At 45.2% G+C, this 15,104-nt stretch overlaps 1 protein-coding gene across 2 annotated transcripts in view; it reads right to left on the bottom strand.

Moving 5' to 3' along the window:
* The window catches only part of SLC35F1 (solute carrier family 35 member F1), a 363,009-nt gene that overhangs the window by 98,830 nt on the left and 249,075 nt on the right, over positions 1-15,104 (bottom strand). The window lies entirely within an intron of this gene.

Genomic DNA, 15,104 nt, shown 5'->3' with positions numbered 1-15,104 from the left:
TAGTCCTCTGCACAAGAATAGAAAGAAGAGGGGGGTGAAATAGTGAAGAAGAGGAAAATGGTCTATTAGGTAAAAGTTAATATGGAAAATATGAAAGGGCTACACAAACTGAGGACAACAGAAACTTAGAAATAAACAAAGAAAAACTAGAAAATGCTCTTAAAAAAAAAAAGACTGTATGGTCCAAGTCACCTTACTCTGACGCTTACATGCTCTGTGGAATAGGCATGAACCACTGAATCAGGGCCAAAATAAAGAGGAAAAATTAAGAAAGAGGAAAGTCATTTTAATATTAGCAGAAATCTAAAAATAATAAAGGCAGAATGACATCTGACATGAAGTACTAGAGTTGATGGGAAGTGTTTACAGGATAAAGTGAAATTCAGTTGGAGAATGGGGGGAAAGAAATTGATCAGGGATTTCCGGCATATCTTGATAATTCCATGAGCCTTCTGGCCAGGCTGTGAGTGAGCTAAGCTGGTTTTCTGCACAGCACTAGGAGTGGGACACCCTACTAAAGGGGATATGAAGGAGCAGCAGGCCTGTGAGGGGTGAAGGGGCAAAGCAGGGAGAGAACAGTGGGAGGAGGGCATGTAAAGTGGGCAGCAAAAGTGCTCACATAATAGGCTGCCACCTGCTCATGTTCCCCATCCACCACAGCATATACATGCCTATTGTATAGTAGGTAAAGAAGACTAGATCTTACACATTAATAAGAACCTGAAAAGTACCAAAGATGGAACAGATTATCTTTACAATTGATGGAAACTCTTCTATGCATTTTCAAACAGCAAAGTTATGTGTCCAGCAAAATTTTTTTGTTATTATAATGCAGACTTTGTCTCTGTTTTAAATAATTCAAAATAAACATGCTATAAGGGGAAAAAACACACCATTGGGCAGATATGCTCTAGTAGGATATCTTCACCAGCTCTAAATTATCTTATTCTATTATTAGATGAAAAATAAGCTTTTTTTTTTTTTTTTACATTTGCCAACAGATAAACATGATTTGCGTTCCATCTAATTGGTTCTGCTTCTGAGTATATCTGAAGAGCTTTCTATTAGATATTTACTCCCATTTTCAGACTGCTGATTCCTGCTGGCAAGTTTATGTATATTTGTTACACTGTATGCTACTGGTAGTTTAATAACTCCCTATAAGGGATGGTGATTGACATAAATCAAGAGGCAGAAAGGAAGCTCAGCCTGCTGCAGAAACCATAGGCAAATAAAGCCTCCATGGTGAGAAGTGATAGAGCTGCCCAGGAGGAGGAGAACTCACACAAAGGGACTTCCTGCCTAAGCCTGTTCGGGGTACATGTATATGTAAGGGGACTGTTACCCCTTACTAAAACTCTGTGGGAGTTTTTGGTTTGCCAGCTCGCAGTATCTGAAGGGGAAGAGTTCATGAGACTGACTGACACCAGAGACAATGGAAAGCAGCCAACACTCCAGCTCAGCCTGATTGACAGGTTGGACAGGCCAGTGAGGACAGTGAGAGGCCAGGCCCCGTCCTCCCTGTGAGCAGGGATTGTTCTGGGTCTCTCTGAGCAAGGAGAGAGCTGAGAGAGCAGAGCAAGCTGTGTGCAGAAGAAGTCCTGCCAAAGGAACAGAGAGCTGAGAGACTGCTAAGAGGAGCAAGCTGTGCTGAAGGGCAGTTTTTGCAGCAGCAGAGCCAGGCATACACAACTCAAGGAGAGCAGACCCTGTGTTGAGCAGCAGACTGGCAGTGCTCAGAGAGCCAAAAGGAACAGAGAAGCAACACAAGGAGCTGGAACTGGCCAAGCAGCACAGCCTGCAGCTGGATGTGGTGAGCACCTGGGACCAGCAAAGTGTGGGGAAAGGCTCTGGACTGGGAGAGGGGTCTGGCCACTTCGAGCTTGAGACTGTGTGGTCACTACCAGAGCTACGAGGAGTCCTGTGGCACCTTATAGACTAACTGAAGTGTAGGAGCATAAGCTTTCGTGGGCAAAGACCCACTTCGTCAGATGCATGATTCAGACTAACACGGCTACCCCTCTGATACTTGACACCAGAGCTAGCGTGTCCAGCCTGCAGCCTCCCCTGCAGCATATCCAGGGCCTCTAAGAAAGAGACTGTGGACTGTCCTTACACTCTGCAGGCTGCTGTTTTGATGTCCCTGTGCTACAGAGCAGGGCTGTGTGTTCTCATTTAACCATTCGCATTTTGTCTTATTCTTTTCTCTTTAATCAGTTGTTGTTTAATAAATTGTATTTGCTTTGAACCTTATGAAGTGATTACTGGGCCAAGAAGGCCTGCAGTGTAAAGAGAGCACCTCGGAGTGGGGACACCCTAACTCCTGCCCCAAGTGACTACAAGGTCAGGGATTAAGCCCCCAGGAAACCTGGGCCCAGCCTTGTTGGGGTTTCAAGGGCTCTGCTACTCAGGAGAGTGGAGGGGGAGCCCTCAGGATCAGGGAGCCGTGGGGTAAAGGAAGTGGGAGCAGGGACTCAGATCCTTTCGCTGGTTCATTTCATTGGGGTGGTATAGAAGCCAGGAAAGTTCCCCACAATAGTGGGATCATTCCCCCGCTTACATATAGTTCTCTGGGAGAATGAGGGATCTTGTGCTTTCTAGGATTCTGTGAGCTCATGGTATATTCCAAGGCAGAAATTATATGGGGAATAAGTAGAAGCTAAATGCAAAATTTTCACAAGTGGCCACAGATTTTGGATGCCCCTATTCATCAGTGCCTGGGAGTAAGCATGAATACGCTCAAGTCAACAGGAAGAGATTTTTGACATAACTATAAGGGTTTGAAACTGAGGCTTAGAATAGGACCTTGACTTTAACATTAACTATGCAACTACTACCAATAACTCAATAAAATACAGGGTCAGATTGTACCTGGTTTTTCTGCAGTTTGGTGGAGAGAATGCTAGGGCTTTCCTTTTGTGGTTTACATAAGGGTCAGGTATACTCCCTGGCTCTTGGACTCTCTCAGTACTTTTACTGAGACTACACATTGCTCAGAGTGAGGCCTATGTGCATGAGAGGGTATGCTGAATCCACTAAGAGTATGGTTACACTGTGGGAGGAGGGCGGGTTCGGAAGAGGTATGAAAATAGTGCTCACATTTGCATACCTTCTTCCACTTTTTTCCCCAGAAGAGGCTTTTCCACCATTTGGCCCCAACTGCAGGGCAAAATGTCAGAAAAAACACCTCTTTCGAAAGCCCCCTCTTCATCGTAAAACGAGGTTTACAGGGGCTTTTGGAAGAGGTGTTTTTTTCTGACATTTGGCCCCGTATAGATGGGGCCAAATGGTGGAAAAGTCTCTTCTGAGGGGGGAAAAAAGCAGAAGAAGGCATGCAAATGTGAGCACTATTTGCATACCTCTTCTGAAAAAGCCCCCAGAGTGTAGCCGTACCCTAAATGAGGTAGTAGTGGAGATGGCTCTCCTATGCATGGAGAATACATTGGGAGGCAAAAAACTGTGGGGGAAGGCAAGGTAGAGGGGCTACAGGGGGCAGAGAGGGGGCCACAGGTGAAACCCCTGTGGGCTGTGGGTTGCTGCAGCTCACTGAGGTGAAGGAGGGGCTAATTTAACAAGCTGTGTTAAATTCAAAGCAATGTTCTTCTCACCACATGCTCTCTGAAGTCTTACTGATCAAGCTTCTTAGGCCATGATCCTTTCTCCAGTTCAATGGCAGTTTTCTTCACCCCTTCTAATGCAGTGAATAGATGGAAAGAAAAAGACAGGGAAGAAGAAGGGGTGCCTTAGCGTGTTTATCCCTGTATTTAAAGTGACAGTCTTCCTCTTGGAAAACATTTCCAGGTGAGGATCTGAAGACAAAAAAGAATAGTTCGGTGGCACCTTAGGGAATAACAAAAATAGATATAGTATCTTGAGCTTTCATGGGCAAAACCCACTTCCTCAGATGAGATGATCTTGAGTGGCTCACGAAAGCTCAAGGTGTATAGATACAGATTAGATATAGATATATAATTTGTTAGACATACTGAAATTGCTAATGAAGCGGGGATTTAAATATCCCGTGCTTCATTAGAATAAAAATGGCCACCGGTTTTTGCTGCCGCGGCAATTTGCTGTCAAAAAGCAGCAGTCGAGACGGGGATCGGTTGACAAGGAAAGCCTTTTCCGACCAATCCCTTTTGCCTCGTGCAATGGCCGTTTTTATTCTGGTGACAGAGGGATGTAGTCTAGACATAGCCTAAGATGCCAAAGTACTACTCATTTTCAAAGTTACAGACTAATACAGCTACCCTTCTGAAGACAAAAAGTCTTTGGAAAAGAATCTTCCCTGCTGCTTTTTTTGAGCTGTTTGAGGTTTTGTCTGTCCTTCCTGCCTAATAACTCTGTTTACTGTTCAATGCGGTTAAAGCAGAGAACACATTCCTTTGTTAGAGGGAGACCTGTTAATATTACCGAAGGGTATGTCTACACTACAACGTTAATTCGAACTAACTTAGTTCGAATTAGTTAATTCGAACTAAGCTAATTCAAACTAACGGATCCAGACTAAAAAACTAGTTCGAATTAGCGTTTTGATAATTCGAACTAGCATGTCCACATTAAGTGGACCCTGAATCGGGCTTAAGGATGGCCGGAAGCAGTGCCGGCAGGGCATCAGAGAAGAACTTAGAGCGTGGAGATGCTTTCTCAGGCTAGCCAAGGGCTGTGCTTAAAGGGTCCCGACCCCCACCCCGGACAGACAGTTCTCAGGGGTGCCCCGCTTGCAAAGCAGTCCTGGCTTGGATTGCCCAGACTACCCACACTGGGCATATCACACCACTCGGCCATCAGCCCGGCTGCACTTGCCGCAGGCTGCCATCTGGGGAGAGGGGGCAATTGGGGGGGCTGCAGGAAAGCTTCCACCCCTAGAAGCACGCAGAGCCAGCCCAGTCCTCCCCATCGGGAGCTCGTGCCCCATTCCTCCCTCACCTCCTTCCACTTACCCTTCCCTAGCCCCTCTTCTTGATGTACAAAATAAAGATAACATGTCTTCCAAAATGGAATCTGTCTTTATTGAACAAAACTGGGGGAGACTGGGAAAAGGAGGTGGGAGAGGGGAAGAGAGAGGCGGGGAGGGGGGAGGGCAACTAAAATGATGAGGGGTTGAGAACAGGTCCCATATGAAGAGAGGCTAAACAGACTGGGACTTTTCACCTTAGAAAAGAGGAGACGGAGGGGGGACAGGATAGAGGTCTCTAAAAGCATGAGTGGGGTGGAGAGGGTGCATACAGAAAAGTTCTTCATCAGTTCCCATAAAGAAGGACTAGAGGACACCAAAGGAAAGGAATGGGTAGCAGGCTTCAAACTAGTAACAGAGGGTATGTCTACCCTACCCCGCTAGTTCGAACTAGCGGGGTAATGTATGCATACCGAACTTGCTAATGAAGCCCGGGATTTGAATTTCCCGGGCTTCATTAGCATAAAGCCGGCTCCGCCATTTTTAAAAGCCGGCTAGTGCGAACCCCGTGCTGCGCGGCTACACGCGGCACGGGCTAGATAGTTTGAACTACGTAGTTATTCCGAACTATCTGTACGCCTCGTGGCCTCGCACTAGCCGGCTTGCACCTGGCACGGGCACCGTAGCCAGCCCGTGCCCCTTTAAGGGATCCGGGGCCGGGAGGGGGGCAGAAGAGTTTCCCTGGTGTTGGCCAGAGTGGCAAGCCTGCCAGCACCCAGCCAGCAGACCCTGCACCTGGCACGGATCGAGTCACCCACCCGATGAGCTAGTTCGAACTAGGTTTAATCCTCGTAAAATGAGTTTTTCCTAGTTCGAACTAAGCGCTCCGCTAGTTCGATTTAAATTCGAACTAACGGCGCGCTAGTGTAGCGCCTATGAAAGTTAGTTCGAACTAACATCCGTTAGTTCGAACTAACTTTGTAGTGTAGACATACCCATAGAGTGGATACTTATAACAACTTCACATATAATGTTGCCATACATATTTTATCAGGACAATATCAACCAGCAAATTATGAGTTTTCAAATGACCTCTCACAAGGCATACTTTGTACAAAGGTTCTTCTCACAACGGTGTTTAGGCTTTGGACACAGGGATACCGTCTGTCACCAGTATATTTAGAACAAATAGCCCTGTTTCACAGCTCTTGTAAGCATCCATGCTGATTCTACTATATCCATCAGTGGCTCTTCAGACTCACTCACTATGGTAAGGTCCTGAAAGGCAGTGCTGGGGAAAAGTAAACAGAGAGTAACTCCTCTAAAGTTAATGGAATTAACTGGTGAAAGTCAGATCAGAATTTGTGCAATATTTCTACAACTGCCAATGCTCCTCTTGAGCTCGTGTTGCTTCTTAGATACATTTACACATATACTGATCCAGTCTTTCAGCTATCACTGTAGGTCCTACAAGGTTACTCTAATAAAATCAAATCCGCTTTATGGTAAATGACAAGCTTCTTTCTGCTCACGTGATGATAATGAAAGCATGAGGCAGTATAATCAAACTGCAGAAGGATTTTTCAACACAAAATGACCTGTTCTCCCCTATCTGTCATTCCAGACAAACAAACAGACCTGGAGACTGTTTTCATGACTCGCGTAATTACTCTGTGGGACAGGGATGGGGAATCTAAGGTCTGGGGCCGGATGCAGCCCCTAGCTTGCCTAGATCTTACTCCCCAGGCTCAGGGTTCCCTCCTAGCACTGGGGAGCTAACGCTGGTGCTCTATCCCCCTTCCCCCCCGTCACCTCCCCAGGGGGCTGGAGCACACAAAACCTACTACCCTGCCCCTGCTCCCCAGCTCTGGTGTGTGAGGGGAATGTAGGGAGTGTCTTTCTCCTTCTCAGTTGAGGGCCACGTCAATAAGTGTTTCTTTGGGTTTTTTGCTCCTCACATGTGTGCAGCCCCCAACTGATTTTTCTGTGGGTCAGTGGCCCCGACCCGAAAAAGGTTCCCCACCCCTGCTGGAGGGTATGTTGTTTGTGTAACATAAAGTTTCTTTCACCTGTATTAAAAATAAACTGCTGTTTGTTGAATAATTTAGCAAGCCCTGACTGCCAGCTTTTGCATGCTTTCCACTGACAAAGCACCACTCTTCTCTACATCTGCATTCTGCCAAGTCAATGAAATCTTATCATCAATGCTGTTATCATGCAATCAGACAAAACTGTTTGGAATTAGAGACGGTATTAGAAATATAGAGCATTAGAGAACAAGCACGAGAAGATTCTACTTCAGAATTTCCCTTAATCTTTTCCTTTCCATCACAATCGCCTTCTGCTTATGGACAAAACGCAAACTGGAACACTGAACGGCAATAACAGAGTTGAAGTCTCGTGTGGCCTACCAAATTTAATTGGGAATGCTGCTGATTTCTTTGGGGTTATTCTGTAAGGGTACAAAGTTCCAACTGAACACGTCTCCTCTGATTGAGCCAGAAAGAAAGTTTAGCCAGGCCAAGTACAATAGCCTTAATCAGCTAGATGCATACTATTCAAAAGAATATTTTCCCTGCAAAGCCAGGTGGGGATCTGATTGGCATTCAGACTTTGCAGCACCCTATGGTGGGAAAGAGGTCTTCTGCAGTTATTACGTTCCTATGGTGTCTGCTATGGTGTCTCTTATGGTGTCTGCAGTTACTACTCTCCTATGGTGACAGCACTTTTTATGGGCTCTGGTAGAAAAGCATCCATTGGCAGAGATCATATAACATCATTCACTTCCCCGCTGTGTGCACATGGTTTCTGTTCTTCATCCAATGCACATGTGCAGCCAACACAAAGCAATCACTCAGAGGATTGCCAGGAGTTAGTGGCCTCTTCTGAATATGCAATAGATGTTCAGAGTGTTGGTTTTGCTTTGTTGCTGTGGAATAGAGCAGGGGGGGGAAGTAACTCAGTGAAAAACTGGGCTTGGTCAGTATTATGCTCATGAAAGGCTTGTGATCTGCTAACCCACAGATGGTCAACTTCTGGCTGGCATACAGAACTGATATTTAGTCACATGAGTGATTTTGATAGCAGAGAGTGAAAACTAATGAGACACTGCTGCTCAGATAATGTGCACCTGCTCTTAGCTTGAGATAATGACTGAGTATCTTCCAGTCCAAAATGTGCACTACAGTATTTTGCCCATGTGGAAAGTGAGGAGGCAATTTGTCAACAGAAGAGGCAAATAATGTTACTGACCACATTTTTAGAATGTAACGCTTTCAGATATGTCACATTTGTGATTTCTCATGGCTCAGGTGCCCCAAACAGCAGCTGAAGGCATCTGGAAATCCTGATTTCTGGCATTAGCAGACAACTAGTATAAATATTTTGGATGATTTTGTTCTTGAAATAATTTTCTACATTTGTAAATTGCATTTCCACGATAAAGAGATTGCATTACAGTGCTTGTATGAGGTGAATTGAAAAATACTGTCTTTCTTTACAATGCAAATATTTGTAATAAAATAATATAAAGTGAGCACTGTATTCTTTATATTCTGTGTTATAACTGAAATCAATATATTTGGAAATATAGAAAAAATCCAAAAATAGTTATAACAAATTTAAATTGGTATTTATTATTGTTTAATGGTGCAATTAAAACTATGATTCATTTCGAGTTTTTAAAATCTGGTTAATTTGTTTTCCATGATTCACTGTGATTCATTGACAGCTCTAGAAAATACCAAATATCACAAAGCTTGTAACATTCTGAGAGTTGGAAACTCTGCAATATGTGGATCTGATGAAGAACACAGATCAGTTGTGGCTCCTTGTGTGCTCTTGTGCATGGTGGTGCATAGGTCTGGGATGAAGAGTGGGTGATGTGAAGAGACCTGTTTTTGCATGCATCTCCTAGCCACTATCTTTTGTGTAGGAGCCCTTGGACCTACTGTAGGGAGGATTCTTTTCCCCACTAACCTTACAAAGACCTAAATAAAGAATCCAATTACCTGGGCCCTATGTTTGGAGAAGGATTTGCTTCAAGGGTGTAAGGTCACAGATAAGAACTCAATAGGTAACCGAACATTTTTTTAAAGAAAGCCAATGTTCCAATTAAATATTTGATAGAATGATAGTCTCATATTCAAGAATCATTCTCTGTCTTCCTTCTTGTGGCTTCTGACCTCAGCTTTATACCTTCATTTATTCCTACATATTTTAGGGGCATTCACATTTTATTAGGTAGATTTCATTTACATACATATTTTGCTAACAAATTCACATTCTTTGAGGACCACAGTCTTTTAGCTGTTCTGTGTGCAAGAGTATTTTTAAAACAATGCAATCAGCATCATCAACAATTGTGCCTCAGAGAAGCAGAGCTATGAAGTCATCACTCAACCTTTTGGGATTCTGCTGATGATTAATTATGAAACACTAAGGTCCAGGTTCTCAACTGGTGTAAATCAGTGTAGCTCTACTGAAGTACCAAGGATTATGCTGATTTACTATCTGAAAAACAGGCCCTAAATTCTTCAAAACAAATTATTTTATAATCTGTCAGATGGTGCAAGCCTAAAGAAGCCTTGAAAAACTCTCCATGTTTCCAATACAACTTGCAGGTAGTTATTGTTGAATCAGGACTTCTGAGCTTTTGTAAAGACAGTGCACTGAAATGGGATAAGATTGGCAAAGCAAATCATAACACAAAGGAGTTAAGCATCAGAAGCCATCACTAGATAGTAATGATGCTGGGGTCTTACAGGGACTCAGTGGGAAAGGCTGTTGGGGTACGTTTACACTGCATGCTTATTTCAAAATAAGCTATTCTGGAAGAAATACTCTGAAATAGCTCATTTCGAAATAGCATGTCTACACTAAAGGGAAGTCTCAAAGTTAGTCTGAGGTAGGCTTCCTTAATGTGCTACCTTGATTTAGAGCCCCACGAGGCACTGGTGAGTAATTAGTTTGAATGGTCCTGAGGAGGAGCTATTTTGAAATAGCAGCAGTGGAGCATCCACACTACTGCTATTCCGAAATAGCTGTTTTGGAATAGGTGTTATTCCTTGTGGAATGAGGTTTACAGAAGTCGGAATAAGCTGTCCGTTATTTTGAATTTATTTCGAAATAACAGAATTGCTGTGTAGATGCTCGCATTGTTAATTTGGAATAACGGCCGTATGACAGCACAGGGTGCACCCCATTGTTCTGTGGGGTGGGGCAGAATAATTACTTCCCCGTTGTTTCATCCTTACATATAGAGTGATGTGGCCTAATGGTCAAAGTCAAGATACCCGCTTCGGTGGCAGGGCAATATGGTCTCATGACTAAGGTTCATATAGCAGTCCTCTGATACAGGGGAATGTGGATTAGTGGCCAGAGTCAATATCATAGCTCCTAGGCAGTGACGCCCAACAGCCAGTTAACCAGTTAACATTTTAAAGGCTATTTTACAACCCTACTTGTAACTGCTGGCCAGACTATGAGGCTGTCTAAACAACAGAGTTTTTTCGGAAAAACGGCCTTTTTTTTAAAAAACTTGCAGAGCGTCCATACGTCAAGTGTGTTTTTGTACAAAAATATCGAAAGAACAGAGGAGTTTTTCTGGAGTAGTTATTTCTCATTCTACGAGGAAGAACGCCTTTTTGCGAAAGAGCGCTTTCGCAAAAAGGTGTGTGGGGACGGGGAAGAGGAGGGTTTTCCGCAAAAAGAGGAAAGAAGAAAAAGCACAGGTGCCCTGGTGGCCATTCTGGCATAGCATTCAGAGCTTACTTTCGAGAGAGCATCCAAGCAGTCTGGATGCTCTCTTTCACAAAAGCGATCACTTTCTTGATGTGCTTTTGCAGTGTGGACACACTAAATGGAGTAGTTGATTAACCAATAAGCAAAAGCTTATAGGTTAATGCTATAGACTACAAGCACTTCCCTTCCCCCTCCCCCTAGTACATTTGTCAGCAGGCTGGCCAGCAGCCTAAATCACAGTTCTGGCTTGTAATGGGTCCGGGATGTACCCCCTGCTGCAGCTCTGCATTAAAAGTGTAGTAGGAGCTGGATGGGCAGTCCAGGAGCTCAGATGCCCCCCAAAACAGGGGCTGCTGCCACCCCATGCTGCTGTCTCTTTATCAAAGGCAGCAGCACAGGGTGACAGGCAGCTGGTCTGCGAGGGGAGATGTTTTTTAAACTGGATCCCCTCACAGACCAGCTCCCACCTAGCACACCAAGGCAGAGGCAGCAGTGCGGACTAGCAAGGGGCTCCTCAAGAGTGAGGCCAAAGCACACTGGCTACCAGCCCCACCCCAAGGAGCTACAGAATAGTCGACTAACCAATACGAATTAATGAGGTTACAGGCAGTCCCCGGGTTACGTACAAGATAGGGACTGTAGGTTTGTTCTTAAGTTGAATCTGTATGTAAGTCGGAACTGGTGTCTAGATTCAGCCGCTGCTGAAACTGACCGCCAGTTCTGACTTACATACAGATTCAACTTAAGAACCCCAAGCTTCCCCAAGTCAGCTGCTGCTGAAACTGATCAGCAGCTGATTCCAGGAAACCTGGGGCAGAGCAACTCTGCCTCGGGCTTCCTGTAGTCAGCGCTGGTCAGTTTCAGCAGCGGCTGACTTGGGGACGCCTGGGGCAGAGCAGCTGGGGTGCTGCTGGGTTGCTCCAGTAGCACCGCTCCTCGGCGCTACAGGACCAACCCAGCAGCACCCCAGCTGCTCTGACCCAGGCGTCCTGATTCAGCCACTGCTGAAACTGACCAGCAGCGGCTGAATCAGGACCTGGGGCAGAGCAGCTGGGGTGCTGCCGGGTTGGTCCAGTAGTGCCCAGAGGGCGCTGCAGGACCAATCGGCAGCGTCCCAGCTGCTCTGCTCCAGGGTCCAGAACAAAAGCCTGGTCTGCTGGGGGGGGGCACACTAGCCGCCCCCCCCCCCCAGCAGACCAGGGATACGGGAGCAGAGCCGCAGCGGCAGCGGGGTGCCGCGCCTCTGAGGCTTTGCTGTGGCAAAGCCTCAGAGGCGCGGGACCCCCCACGGCTGCGGCTTCAGTCCCGGTGCCTGTGGTCTGCTGGGGACGGTCCCCAGCAGACCACAGGCACCGCGACTGAAGCGGCAGCAGCGGGCGGGTTCCCCCGCTTCTGAGGCTTTGCCAAAGCAAAGTCTCAGACGCGCGGGGAACCGCAGCTGCTGCCGCTTCAGTCCCCGTGCCTGTGGTCTGCTGGGGACCGTCCCCAGCAGACCACAGGCACCGCGACTGAAGCGGCAGCAGCGGCGGGTTCCCGCGCTTCTGAGGTTTTTCCTCTGGCAAAGCCTCAGAAGCGCGGGAACCCGCCCGGTGCCCCTGGTCTGCTGGAGACGGTCTCCAGCAGACCAGGGGCACCGGAGCAGCTTACGAACGGGGCTTTCTCGCCCGGAGCTCGCAGGTAGTCGGATCCGCGTAAGTCGGGGACTGCCTGTACTTGATTATTCAATTAACTAATATTTAACGTCCCAACTCTAGACCCTATCCCTGCCCTCCAATGTATCTACCTCTCCCCTTAGCTTAGTGTCATTCACAAACTTGCTGAGGGTGCAATCCATCCCCTCATCCAGGTCATTAATAAAGATCTGGAACAAAACCAGATCCAGAATCGAGCCTTGGGGCTCTCTGCTTGATACCAACCAACAATCAGACATCGAGCTGTTGATCACTGCCCATTGAGCCCGACAATCTAGCCAGTTTTCTATCTACCCTACAACAGTGCCCAGATTCTCTCTCCCTTGCTTTTGTGCAAGTTTCCTGCTGCCAGGGCACCTGGGCAGTAATGTCTGAGTGTCCTAGTGAATGGGAGTAAAGGCAGCAAGAAGCAGTGAGATTTTAGAAGGTCAGGCAGATATCATCCATTTGGCCATCAATTCACCATCAGTTTCTTCCTGCCCATCCTGGTAATTGTACTGAACCCTATAAAGAGGGCAGCAATGGAAAAGAGGGAAGGGGATGGATGCTCAGTCACAGAGCCATGATGTTGGCCCCTTGGAAGAAAAAAAAACCCTTTTCCCCTCTAATCCTGAAACTCTACCTAGATCAGAGAAAATATTTTAGTACTTATATCCCATGAGATAGACTGTGGAAGAAGGCAGAAAGTAATTTGCTTTTGCACCATCCCCTGCATTGGGCCTGGGAAGAAGAAAAAATTCCCTATGCAAACCCTTCCTTCCCCACATTGTAGGGGATGATGAGCTGGACAAAGGAAACATAAGCACTGGCTAGAATACTTGGGACAACCTAGTTTGTGAGAGGACTAGGTTTAGGAGGTCAGGCCAGTAAAGAAGCCTGCAAGGAAGAAACTGGGAGCTGCTGGATAGGACAGAATTTTGAAGTGCTACTCCCTTCATCACAAAATATCAGGTCAGCAATGACCTAGTAATCAAGTCAATTACCAACAAACCTACAGGTCAAATTTTGAAACATAACTTCTAATAATTCACCTACAAAGTGGAGTGGTTACTTGTCGGTATGTATGAAACTGCATTTGTCAAGCACAGAAGATGCAGATAAGCTCATTATTAGAATCTAATGTTGAAAACCACTGGTATTTGGGGGTTGAGGCACCAAAACAAATAAAAACTACAGTCTCTGTAGACTAGTCCTAGAACTCCAATGAATTCATCCAGATAAAAATCGTACATATTTAATAGAGTTCTGAGTACATTTTAAGCATTACAAATTATACTAGTTTAAAAACTGTTGTCATGTTTCTTTTTTTAATTTGCTTTGTACTGGCACTTGTTTGCTGGTTCTGAATTCTGTAAGCAATCACTGTGACATGAGAAGGAAAGAAATAATGCATGCCTCAATGCATTATAAGGTGTGAGATTGAAAAGTAAGTGATGTCACAATATGCATGATTACAGAGCACACAGTATGAAGACGACTTGCAATTTATGACTGTAATAAAAATTTATTTTTAAACAATGAAATATACATTTTTTAAATAATTATTTCCCATTGACACACTTTTTACTGCACTTAGGGCTGCTACCTCTGGTGGTACAAAAAAAGCAGGCTATCCAGGATGATCCCGAGTGCATATGTTTGTACTGAGCATTATGGATGTGAATGGTTAACCAGTAACCCTCACCAGCTAACCAGTAGGGGCTGGTGCAGCTTCCTGCCTGCTACAGTCAGAGAGCTGCTCTAGTCCCACGGGGTCCACTGCAAGCAGATAGGGTTGCCAGATGCTTTACCCAAAAATACTGACCCCCCCCCAAAAAAAAACACACACCAGGGAAAAAAATTCTTATGGAAGGAAAAAAAAAGGGGGAAACCAAAGTTGATGAGGGAAAAAACAGGAGTATAATCTCTAAAACTCTCATTTTTAAACTAGTCTCACAGGACCTGACTCACCAGTTCTGAATGTTTGGTATTGGCAATATGATTACTGGGAACACAAAAGACCGTACAGAGGCAAGAGCTGGTGGGAAACGCCCCCAAGTCTACTCTCCCCTCCCCCCCCCGGGTATGGGGGGCAATATATAAGTACTCTGCACTACTACAATATATAGTAAGTTCCACAGTATACACAAAGAACTACTATAAGGTTTTTATTAGAGGAGGTGCAGGATGTCAGGCAGCTTTCCTGGTAGCTGGTGCGCATGGGGAGCCAGCTTTTAAGCCAGATCCCCATGTGTACCGGGAGTCTGCATGTAATCATGATGGTTAATCGATGAGCCCAGGCTCATCAATTAACTGTGTACATGGTTAAACTTTCACATTCCTAATCCACAGCTGTGGATATCCACAGATATAAAGCACATATCCGTAGATTTGCAGGGCTCTAGTAATAGCTACTGAAACAGTCATATAACACAAAGAGACAGTCATTTAAATGATCAGTTTACACAGGCATTATAAAATCTAATGTGGTTCTCTTCCCCAGTTTATAGCGCCAATATGCTATTTGGGGTCAGGTTGATCCTAATTACATCTGGATTATTTTAAATAAAATGTGCTGGTTGAGTGTGATTTGGTTTTCAGATATAGAAAAAGGTATGGTCTATTTCCTCCCACAGCGAACAAACACTGATGAAATTAACAAGGCGTCTGTTTGCTGCTTTCTATTGTGTCATCAAGGACAGAGGTTCTCAAACTTTAGCAACCCAAAGATCCTTATTTTGATTTAAATTTTTTTGGGGAGGGTTGATTTTAATTTTTTTCCCCACCCCATCATT

This window comes from Pelodiscus sinensis, chromosome 3, assembly GCF_049634645.1.
Source record: "Pelodiscus sinensis isolate JC-2024 chromosome 3, ASM4963464v1, whole genome shotgun sequence".
Lineage (NCBI taxonomy): Eukaryota > Metazoa > Chordata > Testudines > Trionychidae > Pelodiscus > Pelodiscus sinensis.
The sequence above is the reverse complement of the archived record's forward strand: the minus strand, read 5'-3'. Positions and strand labels throughout refer to the sequence as shown.